The sequence below is a fragment of the Eubalaena glacialis genome, chromosome 19, assembly GCF_028564815.1.
Source record: "Eubalaena glacialis isolate mEubGla1 chromosome 19, mEubGla1.1.hap2.+ XY, whole genome shotgun sequence".
Classification (NCBI taxonomy): domain Eukaryota; kingdom Metazoa; phylum Chordata; class Mammalia; order Artiodactyla; family Balaenidae; genus Eubalaena; species Eubalaena glacialis.
The window spans coordinates 22,680,886-22,699,586 of NC_083734.1; the positions used below are offsets into that span (position 1 = coordinate 22,680,886).

The 18,701-nt window shown below is 42.1% G+C and overlaps 1 protein-coding gene across 3 annotated transcripts in view; it reads right to left on the minus strand.

Annotated features, from left to right (window-relative positions):
* Positions 1–18,701, minus strand: part of DUSP14 (dual specificity phosphatase 14) — a 28,453-nt gene that overhangs the window by 8,603 nt on the left and 1,149 nt on the right. The window lies entirely within an intron of this gene.

Sequence of the window (18,701 nt, forward strand, 5' to 3'; positions counted from 1 at the left end):
ATAGACCATCCAGACAGAATATCAGTAAGGACACATCAGCTTTAAACTACACATTAGACTGGGTAGACTTAACACATATATACAGAACACTTCATCCAAAAGCAAGAGAATACACATTCTTCTCAAGTGCACATGGAACAATCTCTAGGACATATAATAGGCCACAAAACAAGCCTTAATAAACTTAAGATTGAAATCACATCAAGCATCTTTTTGAACCACAACGGTCTGAAGCTAGAAATCATTACAAGAAGAAAACTGGAAAATTCACAAATAAGTGGAGATTAAACAACATGTTACTGAACAACCAATGGGTCAGAAAAGGAATCAAAAGAGAAATCAAAAAAATACCTGAGACAAATGAAATTGGAAATACAGCATACCAAAACTTATGGGATACAGAAAAAGCACTTCTAAGAGGGAAGTTCATAATGATAAATGCCTACACATCAAGAAACAAGGAAGATCTCAAATAATGAACCTAACTTTAGGGACTTCCCTGGTAGCACAGTGGTTAAGAATCTGCCTGCCAATGCAGGGGATACGGGTTCGATCCCTGGTCCGAGAAGATCCCACATGCCGCGGAGCAGCTAAGCCCGTGCGCCACAACTACTGAGCCTGCGCTCTAGAGCCCTCGAGCCACAACTACTGAGCCCACACTCCACAACTACTGAAGCCCGCGCACCTAGAGCCCGTGCTCTGCAATGAGAAGCCACCACAATGAGAAGCCCACACATCACAACGAAGAGTAGCCCCTGCTCACCGCAACTAGAGAAAGCCCACACACAGCAATGAAGACCCAACACAGCCAAAAATAAATAATTATTTTTTTAAAAAAAGAACGTAACTTTACACTTCAAGGAACTAGAAAAAGAACGAACGAAAACCCAAGTCAATAAAAGGAAGGAAGTAACAAAGATCAGAATGAAAATAAACAAACTAAAAAGACAACACTGTAGAAAAGATGAATGAAACTAAGAGAAACTCCTTGAAAAGATAAAATTGGCAAACCTTTAGCTAGACTCACAAAAAAAAAAAAAGACAAGAGGACTCAAAATCAGAAGTGAAGGAAGAAATTTTACAACTGATACCACAGAAATACAAAAGATCATAAGAGACTACTATTAACAATTATACACCAAGGCTGAATCATGAAGAAAAAGAAAATGTGAACAGACCAATAACTAGGAAGAAGATTGAATCCATAATCAACAACCCCTCAACAAACAAAAGTACAGGACACAGTCAGCTTTTCTGGTGAATTCAACCAGACATTTAAAGAATGCATACTAGGGACTTCCCTGGTGGTCCAGTGGTTAAGACTCTGTGCTCCCAAGGCAGGGGGCCTGGGTTCGATCCCTGGTCAGAGAACTAGATCCTGTATACCGCGACTAAGAGCCTGCACAACGATGATCCCATGTGCTGCAACTAAGACCCAGCACAGCCAAATAATTTTTTTTAAAAAAGAAAAAGAATACATACCAATCCTCAAACTCTTCCAAAACACAGAAGAGGAGCAAACACTTCCAAACTCATCCTACAAGGCCAGCGTTACATTACTACCAAAACCAGACAAGGGCACCACAAGAAAAAAAAAATTACAGGCCAATATCTCTGATAAACGTAATGGAAAAATCCTCAACAAAATAGCAGCAAACTAAATTCAACAATATACTAAAAGGATCATACACCATGATCTGGTGGAATTTATCCCATGGATGCAAGGATGGTACAACATCTGCAAATCAATCAATGTGATACACCACATTAAGAAAAAGATAAAAATCACATGATCATCTCAATAAGTACAGAAAAAGCATCTGACAAAATGCAACATCCATTTATGATAAAAACTCTTAACAAAGCAGGTATAGAGATAACATACCTCAACATAATAAAGGCCATATATGACACGTCCACAGCTAACATCATACTCAGTGATGAAAAGCTGAAAGCTTTTCCTCTAAAATCAGGAAAGAGACTGGGATGCCCATTCCTGCCACTTTTATTCAACATGGTATTAGAAGTCCTAGCCAGAACAATTAGGCAAGAAAAAGAAATAAAAAGCATTCAGATCAGAAAGGAAGAAGTAAAACTGTCACTATTTGCAGATAACATATTATATATAGAAAATTCTAAAGACTGGACACACACAGAAAGAGTTAGAACTAATCAATGAATTCAGTAAAGTAGTATACAAAATCAGTATACAGAAATCTGTTGCATTTCTATAGACTAATAGTGAACTATCAGAAAGAGAAATTAAGAAAACAATTCCATTTAAAACTGCATCAGGAAAAATAAAATATTTAAGGAATAAATTTGACCAAGGAAGTGAAAGACCTGTATACTGAAAACTGTAAGACATTTATAAAAGAAACTGAAGAACGCACAAATAAATAGAAAGATATATTTGGTGCTCATGAACTAGATTAATATTGTTACAATGTCCATACTACCCAAAGCAATCTACAGATTCTGTGCAATCCCTATCAACTTTCTATCAAAATTATCAAATGCCTATCAAATGGCATTTTCACAGAAATAAACAATCATAAAATTTGTATGGAAACAAAAAGTCCCTGAATAGCCAAAGCAATCTTGAGAAAAAAGAACAAAGCTGGGAGGCATCACATGCCCTGATTTCAAACTATATTACAAAGCTATAGTAAACAAAACAGTATGGCATCAGCATAAAAAAGACACATAGATCAATGAAACGGAATAGAACCCAGAAATAAACCCATGTGTATATGGTCAATTAATTTACAACAAAGGAACCAAGAATATACAATGGGGAAAGGACAGCTTCTTCAATAAATGGTGTTGGGAAAACTGAACACCACAAAAGAATGAAACTGGACCACTATCTTATACCATACAAAAAAAAATAACTCAAAGTGTATTAAAGAGTTGAATGTTAAGACCTGAAACCATAAAACTCCTAGAATAAAACATAGGAGGTGATTGGGGCTTCCCTGGTGGTGCAGTGGTTGAGAATCTGCCTGCCAATGCAGGGGACACGGGTTCGAGCCCTGGTCTGGGAAGATCCCACATGTCGCGGAGCAACTAGGCCCGTGAGCCACAACTACTGAGCCTGCGCGTCTGGAGCCTGTGCTCCGCAACAAGAGAGGCCGCGATACTGAGAGGCCCACGCACCGCGATGAAGAGTGGCCCCCGCTTGCCGCAACTAGAGAAAGCCCTCGTACAGAAACAAAGACCCAACACAGCCAAAAAGAAAGAAAGAAAGAAAAAAAAAAAACACTCCATAAAAAACATAGGAGGTGATAAGCTCCTTGACACTGGTCTTGGTGATGATTTTTTGGATTCGGCAACAAAAGCAAAAATAAAAAAGTAGGACTAAATCAAACTAAAAAGCTTTTGCTTTTGTTTAGGAAACTAAACAAATGAAAAGACAACCTATGGAATGGGAGAAAATATTTGCAAATGATATGAACAATAGGGGTTAATATCCAAAATACATAAACAGTGTGTATAATTCAATAGCAAAAAAAACCCCCAAACAATCTGATTTAAAAATGGGCAGAGGATCTGAATAGACATTTTCCCAAAGAAGAAATACAGATGGTCAACAGGTACATGAAAAGGTATTCAACATCACTAATCATCAGGGAAATGCAAATCAAAACCACAATGAGATATCACTTCACACCTGTTATAATGGCTATTATCGAAAAGACAAGAAATAACAAGTGTTAGCAAGGATGTGGAGAAAAAGGAACCCTTGTGCACTGTTTATGGGAATGTAAATTGGTGCAGCCACTACAGAAAACAGTATGGAGAGTCCTTGAGAAGTTAAAAATAGAATTACCATATGATCTAGCAATTCCATTTCTGGGTATTTATCCAACAAAAATGAAAACACTAACTCAGGAAGACATATGCACCCCCATGTTCACTGCCAAGACATGGAAACAACCTAAGTGTCCATGGATGGATGAACGGGTAAAGAAAATGTGGTATATATATATATATATACACACCATGGAATATTAATCAGCCATAAAAAAGAAGGAAATCTTGCCATTTACAACAACACAGATAGATCTTGAGGGCATTATGCTAAGTAAAGTAAGTCAGAGAAAGACAAATACTGTATAGCATCAGTTATACATGGAATCTTAAAAAAAAAAAAAAGCTCATAGATACAGAGAACAGATTGTTGGCTGTCAGAGGTGGGGGCTAAATGGGTGAAGGAGGTTAAAAGATACAAACTTCCAGTTATAAGTCATGAGAATGTGATGTACAGCATGGTGACTATAGTTAATACTGTACTGCATATTTGAAAGTTGCTAAGAGAGCAACTTAATCTTAAAAGTTCTCATCACAGGGAAAAAAAATTTTGTTAACTATGTATGGTAACAGATGTTAACTAGACTTACCATGGTGATCATTTTGCAATATACACAAATATCAAATCATGTTGTACACCTGAAACTGACACAATGTTCTATATCAATTATACCTCAATTTAAAAAATTAAAATAATTCCAGCTTTATACTGCAGTGGTTCTCACACTTGGCATGCATCAGAATCACCTGGAGGGCTTGTTAAAACACAGATTGCTAAGCCCCGCCCCCAGAGTTTCTGATTTAGTAGTTCTGGAGAGGGGCTCTAGAGCTGGCACTTATTTCCCAGGTGATGCTGATGCTGCTGGTCAGAGGACACACTTTGAGAACCGCTGCAGAGGTGGATGCTGTGGTGTGCCACCCAGATTCCCCTTCAAGACTGAGGCACTCAGAATGCAGGTGCCGACGAATCACAAGTCTCTCCCCAGAAACCGCCCGTGCCTGAAGGGAGCTGCCTCGCCCAAGCTTACCACCCCTCGTTTGGGGACCACATCTGCTGACCAATGATACAGAGGTACACAGACGCATATAGGTGAAATTGCATCATGAAGACGAACAAGGAAGTAGTCGCATAAGGAAATGTGTGCGGATGTGAGGGTCAGATATGCATGGAAACGGGCAGAACTTTATAAGAACAGCCTGGGGCTTCCCTGGTGGCGCAGTGGTTGAGAATCTGCCTGCCAAAGCAGGGGACACGGGTTCGAGCCCTGGTCTAGGAAGATCCCACATGCCGTGGAGCAACTAGGCCCATGAGCCACAACTACTGAGCCTGCGCGTCTGGAGCCTGTGCTCCGCAACAAGAGAGGCCGCGATAGTGAGAGGCCCGCGCACCGCGATGAAGAGTGGCCCCCACTTGCCGCAACTAGAGAAAGCCCTCGCACAGAAACGAAGACCCAACACAGCCATTAATTAATTAATTAAAAAAAGAACAGCCTGTCCTGCAGCACAGCACAGTCTCATGCCACTTTCAAGTCTTTCCCTGGCAGAATCCTAATAGTTTAAAAAGCAAAGTCACCGTGGTAATAAACACACAAAGTTAGGCTTTTGAACTGCTGGTGATAACTCCACCCTCAATGTGGAAGATGCTAATCAAATTTCCAACCAGGTTATCTAGTTACTGTCTAATTAAGAGGGACTCAGTCTTGTGGTCTCCCAAATAATTATCCTTTTGGGAAAGCCACTTGCCCTCCTGAGGCCTGTGTCCCAGGCTCACTGGCCTTTTCAGCAGAAAGGTCTTCATCAAGGGCCATGGGTAAGTGATGGGTGGGCTGAAAGCCTAGCTTACTCAGTTAACTCCCATTCGTCAGGCAGTGATAGGGTACTTGGTGCTGCAGGGAAAAGAACGCAGATTGTGAGTCCTCAGGGCAGAATCCAAGTGAGACAGACATGATGCTCCCTCCCTGCTGCTGCTAGTCAGTCTCGTGCCAAAAACCTGCTTAAAATGCCAAAGCTGAGTCCAAGGTTTAGAAAAACAACTTCTGCCAGAGAGCACTCAAGAGGGCACAGATATACAGATGCTTCTCTGACCAACACTCCCGACCCCTTTTACAGATCGAAAAATACAAGGTTCAGAAAGGGTGAGATGATTTCAACTTGGAGGAGACAAGTCACAGGGCCAAGAAAAGATCCAAGGTGTCTGGATCCCTTGCTCAAGCCCACACAGCGCTTCTCTGTGCCTGTGCGGGGGTGGCTGCAGCCTCACTACCTGCCCTACAGGATGCCCACACCACCAGCACCTTCAGTGCATGAGGGGCCTTAGATCTGCCTAAGCAGGACATGTTCAAATGCTACACACAGAGAAGACTGACCCCAAATGGGCTGCTCCGGTTTCTCCTATTGCCCAGAAGAGGGAAATACTGCCACAAACAGGTACACCTTTCAGGACCCAGAACGCTCTCCTGATAGCAGAGGGACCTCAGCAAGGAGCAGTCCCAGAGTAGGCACAACAAGAAGCCCTAGTTTGCTTCATTTCTAAGATTAGCAGATTCTGATCATAATGAATAAAAGAAAACATGCATATTACATCACAGGTGTGTCAAAATCAACTTAGTGAATGTGTACAGGAAAACAGAGAAGGATATCTATTAGGAGAGTAAAAGACTGACCATGGGCTTCCTTGGTGGTGCAGTGGTTAAGAATCTGCCTGCCAACACAAGGAACACAGGTTTGAGCCCTGGCCCGGGAAGATCCCACATGCCGCGGAACAACTAAGCCTGTGGGCCATAACTACTGAGCCTGAGCTCTAGAGCCCGCAAGCCACAACTACTGAGCCCACGTGCCACAACTACTGAAGCCTGCGCGACTAGAGCCCGTGCTCCACAACAAGAGAAGCCACGACAATGAGAAGCCCGCACACCGCAACGAAGAGTAGCCCCCGCTCGCCGCAACTAGAGAAAGCCCACGCACAGCAACGAAGACCCAATGCAGCCAAAAATAAATAAATTTATTTATTTATTTAAAAAAAAAAAAAAAAGACTGACCATGTTTGAGGGATCAATGATTGCAAGATGCCCTCCGAGTGACAGCACCACTCCCACTGCGGCACACTGGTCTCTGGGACAAGGATGACCAGAGAGAACACCAAGGAATGTTCATGTCGCTGTCCATGGTGTTCAACTCAGCCCTCCCAAGTTGCTCTGGCAGCTGCATTTACTTCTTGGAGGGAAAAATGCTTTCCTGGCCAGGGGAATGGGGGTGGTGTGAGGTGAAAGACAAAAAAGAGGAGGTGTCCTAAACCAACCCCAGAGAGGTGTTTTTTGTGTTTTGGGTTTTTTTTAACAAGTTATAAGAAATGTCAGGGATGATGCTGGTCTCTTTGAATAACGAACATCAAAGTGCTAAGTGCTAAATAAAATGTAGAATTAGTGTCTACCCAGTGGGCCTGTAATCTCAATAATGCATAAGCTATTAACAACTGCCTGCTCCCTGCACTGGAGAGCTCCTGGAATGTGGCACCTGCGTCTATACCGGCAGCAGATGCAGAATTGCTACCTGGAGTCACAGTCTATTCAGAGCATCCGTCCCACTGCCACAGACGCTACTTTTTTTTTTTTTTTTAATAACAAAAATCACTAGAATCAGGAGTTAAAGAACTGAAATTCTATCTACCGCTTTTTCTCCTCATGTTGAATAAGCAGAAAAATGGCCACAGTGGTGCTACAGATGACCATGTAAAATGATCTAAGATATTTTTAGCTTTAGGGATTTCAGAGGTTCGCAGTATATACTGGAGGCCTACGTTGTTTTTATTTTTTAATACATGAAAAGCCTACGTAATCACATTTTCTTCTTCCATTGAAGTAAATGTTTATCTAGTTCTTTCAAAAAAAAAAACTCTTAAAGTCACCCTTTTTAAAAGAGAGGTGGGGGCTTCCCTGGTGGCGCAGTGGCTGAGAATCTGCCTGCCAATGCAGGGGACACGGGTTCAAGCCCTGGTCTGGGAAGATCCCACGTGCCGCGGAGCGGCTGGGCCCGTGAGCCACAACTACTGAGCCTGCGCGTCTGGAGCCTGTGCTCCGCAACGGGAGAGGCCGCGATAGTGAGAGGCCCGCGCACCGCGATGAAGAGTGGCCCCCACTTGCCACAACTGGAGAGAGCCCTCGCACAGAAACGAAGACCCAACACAGCCATAAATAAATAAATAAATAAATATGTGCGTTCCCTTTAAAAAAAAAAAAAAAAGAGAGAGAGAGGTGGGCTTCCCTGGTGGTGCAGTGGTTAAGAATCTGCCTGCCAGTGCAGGGGACACGGGTTCGGCCCTGGTCCACAACTATTGAGACTACTCTCTGAAGCCTGCGAGCCACAACTACTGAGCCCGCATGCCACAACTACTGAAGCTCGCAAGCCTAGAGCCCATGCTCCACAACAAGAGAAGACACCGCAATGAGAAGCCCACGCACCACAATGAAGCGTAGCCCCCGCTCGCTGCAACTAGAGAAAGCCCACACGCAGCAACAAAGACCCAACGCAGCCAAAAATAAATAAACAAAATAAATTCATTAAAAAAATAATTAAAAAATAAAAATAAAATAGAGGCATTTTAGCCTACATTGTTGTAAATAAATACTACTTTTCTCATTACGTTTCGTTATTAAATCAGAAATGTGTTCCAATGGGGAAAGAAGTTAAAATACTCTTACAAATAAAAATCAGTGTGGCAAAATTCAAGGGAAAAAACTTTCTGATAAAACATTAAGAACAGGGACGTCCCTGGTGGTGCAGTGGTTAAGAATCTGCCTGCCAATGCAGGGGACACGGGTTCGAGCCCTGGTCCAAGAAGATCCCACATACCGCGGAGCAACTAAGCCCATGCGCCACAATTACTGAGCCTGCACCCTAGAGCCCGCGAGCCACAACTACTGAGCCCATGTGCCACAACTACTGAAGCCCGCGTGCCTAGAGCCCATGCTCCACAAGAGAAGCCACCGCAATGAGAAGCCCGCGCACCACAACGAAGAGGAGCCCCCCTCCCTGCAACTAGAGAAAGCCTGCACGCAGCAACGAAGACCCAATGCAGCCAAAAATAAGTAAAATAAAATAAATTTATTTTTTAAAAAATTAAGAATAAAATTCAAATATTGAGTTATATTCATGTTAAAATAAAATGAAATAAAAGATATTCACAAATTGTTCTCAGTTATCTGAAAAGCTTTAGTAATTTGCTGAAACACCTCAACATCTTACATTTGGAGGAGGGATTGTTTTGCTTTTCCCACCATATAATTTCACTGATAAGATGGCTGGAAAGAGGATAAATACACATAATACACATGGAACTAAAGAATCTGAGAATCACCATTTTAGTTTGGCCACAGATATTCCCCCAGTGTGTAGCTGTAGAGCAACTGCCTGTGTAGTCGTGACCTGGCTGACATCTCAATATCCTCATGTGGACCACCAGCCCATGAACTGAGCCTAACAAAGGCTGATCATTTTAAGACACTAGCCAGCTGCTGGATGGAGAATATACCACAGTCCAAAGGAGGACACAGGCAGTCCACTTGATGAGAGCAAGGAAAAAAAGCATGCTAATAGTGACAGAGATGCACATTCTTTAGAAGTTTAGTTCCATACGATAAATTCATAGATTCTCATGTTGGAAACAGAATAAGTAGAAAGAAGAGACTATAAATAACTATCTATAAAAGGTGAACGTGGGGCTTCCCTGGTGGCGCAGTGGTTGAGAGTCTGCCTGCCAATGCAGGGGACACGGGTTCGGGCCCTGGTCTGGGAGGATCCCGCGTGCCGCGGAGCGGCTGGGCCCGTGAGCCACAATTGCTGGGCCTGCGCGTCTGGAGCCTGTGCTCCGCAACAGGAGAGGTCGCGATGGTGAGAGGCCCGCGCACCGCGATGAAGGGTGGCCCCCGCTTGCCACAGCTAGAGAAGGCCCTCGCACAGAAACGAAGACCCAACACAGCCATAAAGAAAGAAAGAAAGAAAGAAAAAAATAAATAAATAAATAAATAAAAGGTGAACGTATGTATTTATTTGGGTATCAGGGGGCAATCTGTTTACATTTGGAACTGAGATTTTTAATCTGGTTCTCATCCATCTTGGTGTTTAAGTTACTTGTCACTCATTCACACAACAGCATTTACTGAGTTCATGCCACGTGTTCAACACTATTCTAAGTGCTGTTGGGGACTGTGACAGAATGTACTGGCAAAAAATGGCCATAACCATACCCTGCATCCCCCATGACCTTCTTACAACGTGACCAACTCAACCAAAAGAGAACAGTAGAAATGACGCTTCAGAGGCTAGATCATAAACATGTCAAACACCTCTCCCTAGTCTCTTGAGACTTGCTCTTGGAACCCAGCTGCCATGCTGTGAGGCAGCCCAAAGAAGCCAGGCAGAGTCACCATGTGAAGAGGTCATATGTGGGTGTTACAGCCAGCAGCCCACCGGAGATCCCAGCTGATAGCCAGGATCAACTACTAAATATGTGAGTCAAGACACTTCAGTGTTTCTAGCTCCCAGCCATTAAGTCACCCCCAGACACTGTGGAGCAAAGACAAGTTGTCCCCACTACATGAGGTCCAAATTCTTGACCTACAGGAATCTGAGCAAACACACAGATTCCTGTAGGTCAAGAATAAAAATGATTTTTATACCACTGAGTTTTGGAATGGTGTGCTATGCAGCAATAGTCACTAGAACAGGGATATAAAGTAACAGAAGACATCACCCTGTGCTAGGATTTTATCATCTTCAAGAAACGACACATGATACACATATAAAACAGATGAGGACTTCCCTGGTGGCGCAGTGGTTAAGAATGTGCCTGCCAATGCAGGAGACACGGGTTCAAGCCCTGGTCTGGGAAGATCCCACATGCCGTGGAGCAACTAAGCCCATGCGTCACAACTGCTGAGCCTGTGCTCTAGAGCACACAAGCCACAACTACTGAGCCCGCGTGCCACAACTACTGAAGCCTGCACGCCTAGAGCCTGTGCTCTTCAACAAAGAGAAGCCACCGCAATGAGAAGCCCGTGCACTACAACAGAGTAGCCCCCGCTCACCGCAACTAGAGAAAGCCCGTGCACAGCAACAAAGACCCAACGCAGCCAAAAATAAATAAATATTTTTAAAAATGAATAAAACAGATGAATAACAATTAGAGATAGACTAACAATAAGCGAATCAAATGAGTGGTGCAAACAGCAGGTGCTGCAGTAATACAGAGAAGGCACAGGGTCAAGACAAAGTAAAACAGTCAGTGGCATGGAAGCAACCTAAGTGTCCATCATCGGATGAATGGATAAAAAAGATGTGGCACATATATACAATGGAATATTACTCAGCCATAAAAAGAAACGAAATGGAGGTATTTGTAGTGAGGTGGATGGAGTTAGAGTCTGTCATACAGAGTGAAGTAAGTCAGAAAGAGAAAAACAAATACAGTATGCTAACACATACATATGGAATCTAAGGAAAAAAAAAAAAAGGTCATGAAGAACCTAATGGCAAGACGGGAATAAAGACACAGACCTACTAGAGAATGGACTTGAGAATATGGGGAGGGGGAAGGGTAAGATGTGACAGGGTGAGAGAGTGGCATGGACATATATACACTACCAAATGTAAAATAGCTAGTGGGAAGCAGCCGCATAGCACAGGGAGATCAGCTCGGTGCTTTGTGACCACCTAGAGGGGTGGGATAGGGAGGGTGGGAGGGAGGGAGACGCAAGAGGGAAGAGATGTGGGAACATATGTATAACTGATTCACTGTGTCATAAAGCAGAAACTAACACACCATTGTAAAGCAATTATACTCCAATAAAGATGTTAAAAAAACAAAAAAAAACAGTCAGTGGTGCTGAAAACCTGAGTTGTTTGTTTCTTGGGGAAGTGTCTCATAGATTACACTATCATGCTTTTTCTGCAATCCATTTAAAACATGCTGCCATTCTTGCCTTGCAAGAGCCTCCTTATTTTTGAGATTCCAAATGAAGAACACTAGCCCTTTTCTATAGCCCCTCACTACTCAAAGTGTGGTCCAAGGCCCAGCAGCATCAACCTGGAGCTTGAATGAAATGCAGAATCTCAGGCCCCATCCCAGACCTACAGAATCAGACACCACAGCTTAACAAGATCCCAGGTGATCTGTATACACATTAAAGGGTGAGAAGCACAGCTCACATTAATCCGCCTCGGTCTGTCCCACTGGACTTGCTGAAGCAAACTCGAGCGCCTGTTTTGTTTAAGCCACACGAGCATGTTCAGCCTCTCACAGATTAGCATCATTCTGCTGTCATGGTTTCCAGATGAGGAATCAGAGGTAAATGGAGGTTAAGAGGTTTTTCCAGACTCTACACAGAAAATGAGTAACCCCACTGGGACCAGAACCCCTTCTCCATGAGTTGTCCATTTGTTAATTAGTCATACAGTCTGACCACAACAGATCAACTGATCTAAAGACTACCAAAATGTACACTTCACTGGGGAAGAAAATAAAAACTGAAGAGAAAGAAATTAAGGAACATAAATTTAGTCTGACTGTACTTTATCTATAATCTGGATATTCATCTAAAAAATCCTAAACTGCTAAGCCGTATGAGATGGTTTTTGGGTGTGAAAAATCTGATCATCCTGAACCCAGAAAATGCTTGCAAAATTCCACAATCACATTTAAGCTTGTTTGGTGATAAGTGGAAACCAATTTGTGCCACAGCCTATACAAATAATACTTTTAAATCTTCAAAGAATAAGTGGTAAAAATTAAACATGAATCATAGACTCCTGGTTAGGTGGTGAACTTTGATTTGTATAAGTCAGAACATCTAGACCCAGAGTACTTAAAAAAATCACGTCAGCAATTAAACCCAAGGCACGTATAAGTTTGCCTCAAAATTGCGAAAGTCACTACTGCCCTCTGAAAAGCAGAATCATGAAATCTCAGGTCCTTTCATAAATAAGATCTCAGTCCTTAGAAGTTCACTATTACTTTAAGGGAGACAAAAACGAATTTATAAATTAGAATAAAGTTCACAGGACTAAGAGCTCAATGGTGAACAGTTGAGCACTCTTTGATCATCTAACCATTTGATGTCTCACTAGATATATCAACATTTTTAAAAGTCAAGCAGTGAGCCTCAACTTTCTCCCTGCAGGGACTTCTATATCATACCTCTGGCCCGCTTCCACATTTTTGGTGCTTTTATACCTAATTAACTTCATTTGTAAACTGCTGATGAATTAACTTCCCATTTTTCTTTATAAACCAAAGGCATCTGTAATTATCTATGAGAGTGTCTGAGCAGAATAAGATAACCAGGTAAGTCTCTTGCATTAGCTGGATGCTCCATACCCTTATCCTTGCTGAGGGACAGCAGGCCTCCCGAATTTTGAGGGCAACTGGGTGTATTTGAGCCTCCCTGGAGCAAAGGAAGGAATCAAGTTTTTAGCTAAATAGGAGTTAAAGAACATAGGATCCTGAAGTTATTCCCTTGGCTTTAATTGTCTCCTAAAGAAATAGTCTTATACAAAAAGATAATATACATAGTTCTTTGTAGATTATACTACTAATAACTAGTCTTACACTAAACGAGAATGCAGTGGTCTCTGAACCTCATTCTACTCTTGTTCAAATCAGGGGCCGACAAACTATGGCAGGCGGGCCATGTCTGCTCGGCCACCTGTTTCTGTACAGCCCAAGAGATAAGAATGGTTTATACATTTTTAAATGGTTAAAAGAGAATTCAAAAGAAGAACACTATCTCATGGCACATAAAAATTGTATGAGATTAAAATTTCAGTGTTCATAAATGAAGTTTTACTGGAGCACAGCCATGCTCATTTGTTACATATTAACTGTGGCATTTTCACGCTACAAAGGCAAGCTTAAAAAGGCAAGTTAAATAGCTGCAACAGAAACTATGGACTTCCCTGGTGGCACAGTGGTTAAGAATCCGCCTGCCGATGCAGGAGACAAGGGTTCGAGCCCTGGTCCGGGAAGATCCCACCTGCCGTGGAGCAACTAAGCCCGTGCGCCACAGCTACTGAGCCTGTGCTCTAGAGCCCGTGAGCCACAACTACTGAGCCCACGTGCCACAACTACTGAAGCCTGCGCGCCTAGAGCCTGTGCTCCCAACAAGAAGCCACCACAATGAGAAGTCCATGCACCACAACGAAGAGTAGCCCCTGCTCACCGCAACCAGAGAAAAGCCCGTGTGCAGCAATGAAGACCCAATGCAGCCAAAAATAAAATAAGTTAAAAAAAAAAGAAAAAAAAACTGTATGGCCCACAAGCCTAAAATATTTACTACCTGACCCTTCAAAGAAAAACATTTGCCAACCCCTAGTTGAAATTATGTTATAAAGCCATCATAGTATATGGCAAAGGAATATTTTTCCAAGTGGTTCTAAGGACCCTGCATGAGAATCCTGCATGAGAATCACTGGGCTGCTGGTCAGAAGGCTCTGGTGGTGCTCTATCTGCCACATCAGTGTTTACTAGTTAACAGAAGCAACACCCTCTTGTTCAAGAGTTTTCTCCTGTGGCTCTGCAAACTCAAAGACCTAAGGCGTCACAAAGGCCTGCCGTGCTCCACTGATGCTGAAACTGTTCTGGGACAAGGCACCAGTAAGCCCAGCAGTTGCATATAAATTTCAGAAGGGCCTTTTTGTCCACTGAGACCTCCAGATGGCAGGGGAAAGCTGACCAAACTGGATAGGAGGTTACTCTCTGTCAGGGTAAAAGCAAGAATGGGAAGTGCTGAGGTGAGCGGGGAGGGCCATGGGCTGCACGTAACACGACACGGCCGTACCCTTGGCACCAGGGCTCCCCGCTCTTCCCTGCAACAGATGGAAAACAAAGCTCCTCCGTAAATTACAGCCTTTGGAAAAGGATATCACGAAACACAAAATTTCTCCCCCCATCACTCAGATTAAGAGGTTCTGACACTACTTTTCATCCTCCCACTATGGGTATCTTTTCTTAAAAACTTCTAATTTATACATATGTAGTTTTTTAAATTATGGTTATTTTAGAGAATCTGAAAAAAAAACCTTTAGTATATGAGTAAAAAAGTATTCATGATTTGTAAAGACTGAAAATAGAGCAATTTAGCCATTTTCCAAGATGTCTTACAGAAGAAATTTAAAGGAATTACAAATCTCACATTCTTTGGACTACTGTTCTTCTACCAACCCTCCAACTAAGAAAAAGATCTACTTAGGGGTGATTTTTTTTTTTCAGATGCTAGTTTATCTTATTATTCAGAGATAATTTCATGATGACAGTTGAAAGGTGTTTTCTAAACGTACAGAATTGTATTTCTGCCCTTAGGATAGAAAGAGACTGTTAGCAGATAACACCAGGCACAGTAGATGCTCAACAAACACCTGAACTTAATAATTTAATAACTGTCCTGACGTGACCTTCCCATCCCTCCCTATCCTCTCTCCCTTCCTCTTTCTCTTTCCCTCTCTTTCCCTCCCTCCCTCTCTCTCTCTCTCACACACACCCCAGCTTTAAATCCAGCTAGCAACACCAAACACAGGCAATTAAAGTTAACCTGGCAACTGTCTACTCAGAAAGCAGGAACTCTCTATCAAACCCGGTACTACTTCTACTGTCGAGTATAAAGGAAGACTTGGAGAAAAGGACACTTCAAAGACTGTAAAAGAAGCATTTATTCCTGTAGCAAAGAAGCTGTGGTTCCTTTGGAATTGCCAAGGAATTCCTGTGCTGGTGCCTCTAGGGGATCTGCACGTGTACACAAGCATGTGAGTACTGGTCCTTAAGAGGGTATTTTCACAAGTACTGGCCTGGGTTCCTGCACACATCACACACTAAAGCCAGCACTGCTGGCCTGCACATTCAGAGCTGGGAGCAAGGCAAGTATTCTCCAGCACAATGCAAATCACCACATCAAGGCATCTGGTGGCCCAAGAGGTAAAATTCTTCCAAAACCTTTAAAACTTCTAGGTACTAGACATTTTAATTTTTAATACTTCATTTTGCATATTTAAATTTCCCTATAACTACACATCTGTTTAAAAAAATAAAATCAATGGAAGGATTCTATTGGGTACCTGTCAGCCACATAGAGTGGAAAACCATCTCTGGCTTTGGATGGTATGTAGTCCAAACCATACAAACTTAAGTGTATAAAAATACAGTGGCACATGAAGGGCCAGGGATCAAGGCACCTAGGTGAAACTTATTCATTCATTCAAGAAATAACCAGACATGTTGTGGTTAAACAGCAAGTACAGTGGATTATAAGTTCAAGGCTGACACCACTGGAGGAATTGGTACAACCACTTTGGAAAACAGGCATCAGCTAGTAAAGCTGAGGATATGCACATCTATGACCAGCAGTATTCATAACTGCCCTGGGCCAGAAACAACCCAGATGTCCATCAACAGTGGAAGACAAATAGATAACCTGTGGTATATTCATAAAAATATGAACTAATTACAGTTACAGGTAACAACATGGATCTTAAAAACTATAATGCTGCAAGAATTTGAACCAAAAAATTATATATGTGTGTATATACGTATATATATATATACACACACTTACATACATATACATATATATGATGTTGACCCCCCGCCCAAAAAATGGATTTACATGAATACCTATATTAATTCCATTTGCATAAAAGTGAAAAACAGGCAAAATGAAACTATATTGTTTAGGGTTAGTATTTAGGTGATAAAACCTGTAGAAAAGAAAGGAAATGACTTTCACAAAAATGAAGCTAGTTACTGGCTGGGTTACCTCTGGGGTAAGGAGAGAGGTGGTCATTGGGAAAGAGTGGGAAGAGGGTACTTCTTGACCTGTAAGATGGTTACAGCTGTTTTCTTTAAAATAATTAAGTTATCCATTTATGTTTTATACCCTTTTCTGTGTGTTATAATTCACAATAAAAAACAGTTAAATAAATACAATGTTGGTTTCCAGTAATTCAGAACCCTTACAATTCTGGCCTATCTGGGGGAAGAACACTTCCTCTCTGAATATCATTACTGGCCTGTCAGCTTCATGAGGCAGGGACCTTATTTGCCTTCTACCCCAATAGTCAGCATTGAACCTTTCTCGTGGCAAAAGTCTCAATAAATGTCTAAACTATAAACCTATAAACACTTTTTTTTTTTTGGCCGGGCTGCGCGGCTTGTGGGATCTTAGTTTCCCAACCAGGGATCGAACCCCAGCCCTCGGCAGCGCAGAGTTCTAACCACTGGACCACCAGAAACCCATACACTCTTGATGCGAATTTTGTTTTAACTCACCTATCTTCTGAAATTACTGATTTGAACTGTGCCCACATTAACATTTCCCTTTCTCTGTCTTCACCCCAGTCAGGCTTTCATAAATAACTAAAGCTACCATCTTAAATATTCGCTCTGTAAGTTTATACTTAGGTGCTGTTGCTTTAGCAACTCTCCCTGCTTTCCACTCCCTTTTATGCCTCCTCACAAGCAAAGAAAAGACGAACACAGTAGATTTTTTTTTTTAATGGGGAAGTTTTCATTTGCAACCAAGAGTAACACCAAGGATCTTAATGATTTAACTGTTTTGAAGTTAAGAAGGGGTCATTTCTCCATTGTCTGGAGAAATACTACCATGCTATCAGGGTTAATAAAACTTTACGACCAGCTGTACTTAAAACACATGCTACCTGTTCTAGACAGAAACCCAGTCTCTATAAACAGGATTGGTTAATTTTATAATAATTTATTTCAATTAAAAAAGTCACTCAGGAAAAAAGAAAAAAGCTAGAGGTTTTCAGACTATGCAAACCAGAAAAAAAAATCACTTTGTGCAAACAGACATTTATGAAAATGCTTAGAAAAGTCTAAAAGAATACACATAGACCAATAAAGATATACGCAGCAGTTACTTTTGGGACAGATGCTCAAAAGAAGGCTTTAATCTTATCCGTAAAGTTTTAATTTTTTTCCAAACAGAGAACGATTAATTCTTGGTATTCGGAAAAAGTATTTGTAATCCACCTCGCCTTAAAATAAAATCCCAATTGCTAAAGAATCTACCAAACACAGTTCCTTCCCTAAGGAGCAACATTTTAAAATGCTAAAGTTTTAAAGGATTTCCTGTACTCACCCACCTGGCCAATTTTTTTATGGTAAGAATATACATTTATACCATTGTATTAAAGAATATTACACAAATCATACCTGCATTCAACCAATGTGAGAGATTTCAGCTAAGAACTCAGCATAGACACGTTGGACACTAACGTTAAAAAGCCTTCGAATGAAGTAAACTGTCTCCCATTTTATGGGGGAAAGCCAAAAATATCAAGCATCTACCTCTCCTCCCCCAAGCGTCAGAAGATGAGTCAGAGCTGGAGGCAGGAGTAGGGCCCATGTGTCAAGCCGCCTGTGCAGGGCTCCTTCCTTCCTCCACCAGGCAACCCTCTGCTCCCACCCACGTCGGGGTCCCTGCCTCAGCCTGTCCCTGATGTGAATTCTCAGGTGCCTATGGTGAAGACGAGGCGATTATTCATTCTGGGGGCTCCTCCTTCCCTGCATTTCTAAAGAGAACCTGAGAATGGGGGCCTTTAAGAGTCCACAACAAGTTAACAGTCACCAAATGCAGCTCAAGGAAGTGGAGCTTCCAGACACACTCACACAACTTTGCAAAGAATACAGCACCTTTGTTCCCCTCATTTTAAAGACTAGGAAACACGCAGAGAGCAGCTGTGACTTGTCCAGTATCACTTAACTTTGTGACAGAGCTGAGTCCCAAGCGTGGAGCTGCTGGCAGCCCCACCCTGTGACTTTTAACTGACCTGTACAATCTCAGGGAGTATATTTCAACATTCCATGACTTTTCTGAGTGGCCTCA